Source organism: Chaetodon auriga, chromosome 23, assembly GCF_051107435.1.
Source record: "Chaetodon auriga isolate fChaAug3 chromosome 23, fChaAug3.hap1, whole genome shotgun sequence".
Lineage (NCBI taxonomy): Eukaryota > Metazoa > Chordata > Actinopteri > Chaetodontiformes > Chaetodontidae > Chaetodon > Chaetodon auriga.
In genome coordinates, this window is record NC_135096.1 from 2,884,248 (window position 1) to 2,889,247 (window position 5,000).

Sequence of the window (5,000 nt, forward strand, 5' to 3'; positions counted from 1 at the left end):
GTAATCCTGCTCAGTACGAGAGGAACCGCAGGTTCAGACATTTGGTGTATGTGCTTGGCTGAGGAGCCAATGGTGCGAAGCTACCATCTGTGGGATTATGACTGAACGCCTCTAAGTCAGAATCCCGCCTAGACGCGACGATACCATAGCGCCGCGGATCTTCGGTTGGCCCCGGATAACCGGCCTCGGTCGGTGAGCAGAGCCGCACGTGACAGGGCTGGGGCGCGGCCGGACGATGGTCGCCCCTCTCCTATCTCGCACCGCATGTTTGTGGAGAACCTGGTGCTGAATCACTTGCAGACGACCTGATTCTGGGTCAGGGTTTCGTACGTAGCAGAGCAGCTCCCTCGCTGCGATCTATTGAAAGTCAGCCCTCGATCCAAGCTTTTGTCGGCCCCCCGCCGACAACCCCCTCCCCGCGAGTCCGGCGGACTACCAGGGGCACCGGCAAAAGAGCGCAGCGTGGAAAAAGTAAGGCAGACACACAGAGAGAGAGAGGGGGGAGAGATAAAGTCCACGCTGGCTGGCTGAGCTGAGCTGAGCTGAGCTGAGCTGAGCTGGGCTGCTGGAGTCACCTACCATGAGAGATGCACATGGTTTGACACAGAATACCAGGGGCACGAAGCTTCAAACGGGTTACCAGGGGCACAAAATCTCAGACTGGCTATCAGGGAGACAAAGTTCCAAACGGGCTACCAGGGGCACGAAGCTTCTAATGGGCTACCAGGGGCACGAAGCTTCTAACAGGCTACCAGGGGCACGAAGCTTCTAATGGAATACCAGGGGCACGAAGCTTCACACGGGCTACCAGGGGCACGAAGCTTCTAATGGAATACCAGGGGCACGAAGCTTCACACGGGCTACCAGGGGCACGAAGCTTCTAAGGGAATACCAGGGGCACGAAGCTTCACACGGGCTACCAGGGGCACGAAGCTTCTAATGGAATACCAGGGGCACGAAGCTTCACACGGGCTACCAGGGGCACGAAGCTTCTAGCAGGCTACCAGGGGCACGAAGCTTCAAACGGTCTACCAGGGGCACGAACTGCCAGCTCCTGCGGCTGTATGTGTGTATTCCGGGGTTGGTGCTTAAGAGTGGGTGAACAGGTTCGGCTGGTGGGGAGGGTGGTCCTAGGAGGATGTGGGAGATGGAAGTTTGGGGTTGGTGAAGGCAGGCAGGCAGGCAGGCAGGCAGGCAGGCAGGCAGGCTGGCAGGCTGGCAGGCTGGCAGGCTGGCTGGCTGGCTGGCGGATGAGAGTGGAGGCAGGAGGAAAGGAAAAGGGTTAGGCTGGGAGCCAGCCCTTGGGGTTGGTGAAGGCAGGCAGGCAGGCAGGCTGGCTGGCTGGCTGGCTGGCTAATGAGAGTGGAGGCAGGAGGAAAGGAAAAGGGTTAGGCTGGGAGCCAGCCCTTGGGGTTGGTGATGGCAGGCAGGCAGGCAGGCAGGCAGGCAGGCAGGCAGGCAGGCAGGCAGGCAGGCAGGCAGGCAGGCTGGCTGGCTGGCGGATGAGAGTGGAGGCAGGAGGAAAGGAAAAGGGTTAGGCTGGGAGCCAGCCCTTGGGGTTGGTGAAGGCAGGCAGGCAGGCAGGCAGGCAGGCTGGCTGGCTGGCTGGCTAATGAGAGTGGAGGCAGGAGGAAAGGAAAAGGGTTAGGCTGGGAGCCAGCCCTTGGGGTTGGTGAAGGCAGGCAGGCAGGCAGGCAGCCAGGCAGGCAGGCAGGCAGGCTGGCTGGCTGGCGGATGAGAGTGGAGGCAGGAGGAAAGGAAAAGGGTTAGGCTGGGAGCCAGCCCTTGAGGTTGGTGAAGGCAGGCAGGCAGGCAGGCTGGCAGGCTGGCTGGCTGGCGGATGAGAGTGGAGGCAGGAGGAAAGGAAAAGGGTTAGGCTGGGAGCCAGCCCTTGAGGTTGGTGAAGGCAGGCAGGCAGGCTAGCTGGCTGGCTGGCGGATGAGAGTGGAGGCAGGAGGAAAGGAAAAGAGTTAGGCTGGGAGCCAGCCCTTGGGGTTGGTGAAGGCAGGCAGGCAGGCAGGCTGGCTGGCTAATGAGAGTGGAGGCAGGAGGAAAGGAAAAGGGTTAGGCTGGGAGCCAGCCCTTGAGGTTGGTGAAGGCAGGCAGGCAGGCAGGCAGGCTAGCTGGCTGGCTGGCGGATGAGAGTGGAGGCAGGAGGAAAGGAAAAGGGTTAGGCTGGGAGCCAGCCCTTGGGGTTGGTGAAGGCAGGCAGGCAGGCAGGCAGGCAGGCTGGCTGGCTGGCGGATGTGAGTGGAGGCAGGAGGAAAGGAAAAGAGTTAGGCTGGGAGCCAGCCCTTGGGGTTGGTGAAGGCAGGCAGGCAGGCAGGCAGGCAGGCAGGCAGGCAGGCTGGCTGGCTGGCGGATGTGAGTGGAGGCAGGAGGAAAGGAAAAGAGTTAGGCTGGGAGCCAGCCCTTGGGGTTGGTGAAGGCAGGCAGGCAGGCAGGCTGGCTGGCTAATGAGAGTGGAGGCAGGAGGAAAGGAAAAGGGTTAGGCTGGGAGCCAGCCCTGTGAAGGGTATAGAGCTGGTCCGGCGTGCCACGGCCGGGACGAAAACCGCATCGTTCGTCCTGAATCGGAGGTTGGACTGTGTATGCACAGTATAGTATGTGGAATATATACAAAGGTTGAGAATTTTTAAACAAAAATAAAAGAAAGTAATTGTGAGAAATAAAGAAAAGGAAAAGAGGTTGCTGTATGCCTGGAAAAGGCCGGAAGCCTCCCCACGGCTGTGAGAAGGCCAGGGGGTCAGGCCTGGAGCCAGCCCCCAGCAGGAGTAGCAGGCTGGGGGTCCTGGAAAGGCTGGAAACCTCCCCGTGGCTGCGAGAAGACGAGGGGGTCAGGCCTGGAGCCAGCACCCAGCCTGCTCCTCATGCTGGGGGCCTGGAAAAGGCCGGAAGCCTCCCCACGGCTGTGAGAAGGCCAGGGGGTCAGGCCTGGAGCCAGCCCCCAGTACGAGTAGCAGGCTGGGGGGCCTGGAAAGGCCAGACGCCTGCCTGTGGCTGCTAGAAGAAGACGAGGGGCTCAGGGCTGGAGCCAGCACCCAGCACGAGTAGCAGGCTGGGGGGCCTGGAAAGGCCAGAAGCCTCCCTGTGGCTGCTAGAAGAAGACGAGGGGGTCAGGGCTGGAGCCAGCACCCAGCACGAGAAGCAGGCTGGGGGGCCTGGAAAGGCCAGAAGCCTCCCTGTGGCTGCTAGAAGAAGAGGAGGGGGTCAGGGCTGGAGCCAGCACCCAGCACGAGTAGCAGGCTGGGGGGCCTGGAAAGGCCAGAAGCCTCCCTGTGGCTGCTAGAAGAAGACGAGGGGGTCAGGGCTGGAGCCAGCACCCAGCACGAGTAGCAGGCTGGGGGGCCTGGAAAGGCCAGAAGACTCCCTGTGGCTGCTAGAAGAAGAGGAGGGGGTCAGGGATGGAGCCAGCACCCAGCACGAGTAGCAGGCTGGGGGGCCTGGAAAGGCCAGACGCCTGCCTGTGGTTGCTAGAAGAAGAGGAGGGGGTCAGGGCTGGAGCCAGCACCCAGCACGAGTAGCAGGCTGGGGGGCCTGGAAAGGCCAGACGCCTGCCTGTGGCTGCTAGAAGAAGAGGAGGGGGTCAGGGCTGGAGCCGGCACCCAGCCTGCTCCTCGTGCTGGGGGCCTGGAAAGGCTGGAAGCCTCCCCGTGGCTGTGAGAAGAGGAGGGGGTCAGGGCTGGAGCCGGCACCCAGCCTGCTCCTCGTGCTGGGGGCCTGGAAAGGCTGGAAGCCTCCCCATGGCTGTGAGAAGATGAGGGGGTCAGGGCTGGAGCCGGCACCCAGCCTGCTCCTCGTGCTGGGGGCCTGGAAAGGCTGGAAGCCTCCCCATGGCTGTGAGAAGATGAGGGGGTCAGGCCTGGAGCCAGCCCCCAGCACGAGTAGCAGGCTGGTGGGCCTGGAAAGGCCAGACGCCTGCCTGTGGCTGCTAGAATAAGAGGAGGGGGTCAGGGCTGGAGCCAGCAACCAGCACGAGTAGCAGGCTGGGGGGCCTGGAAAGGCCAGACGCCTGCCTGTGGCTGCTAGAAGAAGAGGAGGGGGTCAGGGCTGGAGCCAGCACCCAGCACGAGTAGCAGGCTGGGGGGCCTGGAAAGGCCAGACGCCTGCCTGTGGCTGCTAGAAGAAGAGGAGGGGGTCAGGGCTGGAGCCGGCACCCAGCCTGCTCCTCGTGCTGGGGGCCTGGAAAGGCTGGAAGCCTCCCCGTGGCTGTGAGAAGATGAGGGGGTCAGGCCTGGAGCCAGCCCCCAGCACGAGTAGCAGGCTGGGGGGCCTGGAAAGGCCAGACGCCTGCCTGTGGCTGCTAGAAGAAGAGGAGGGGGTCAGGGCTGGAGCCAGCGCCCAGCACGAGTAGCAGGCTGGGGGGCCTGGAAAGGCCAGACGCCTCCCTGTGGCTGCTATAAGACGACGAGGGGGTCAGGGCTGGAGCCAGCACCCAGTACGAGTAGCAGGCTAGGGGGGCCTGGAAAGGCCAGACGCCTGCCTGTGGCTGCTAGAAGAAGAGGAGGGGGTCAGGGCTGGAGCCAGCACCCAGCACGAGTAGCAGGCTGGGGGGCCTGGAACGGCCAGACGCCTCCCTGTGGCTGCTAGAAGAAGAGGAGGGGGTCAGGGCTGAAGCCGGCACCCAGCCTGCTCCTCGTGCTGGGGGCCTGGAAAGGCTGGAAGCCTCCCCGTGGCTGTGAGAAGGTGAGGGGGTCAGGCCTGGAGCCAGCCACTAGCACGAGTAGCAGGCTGGGGGGCCTGGAAAGGCCAGACGCCTCCCTGTGGCTGCTAGAAGAAGAGGAGAGGGTCAGGGCTGGAGCCGGCACCCAGCCTGCTCCTCGTGCTGGGGGCCTGGAAAGGCTGGAAGCCTCCCCGTGGCTGTGAGAAGATGAGGGGGTCAGGCCTGGAGCCAGCCCCCAGCACGAGTAGCAGGCTGGGGGGCCTGGAAAGGCCAGACGCCTCCCTGTGGCTGCTAGAAGACGACGAGGGGTTCAGGCTTGGAGCCAGCACCCAGCCCT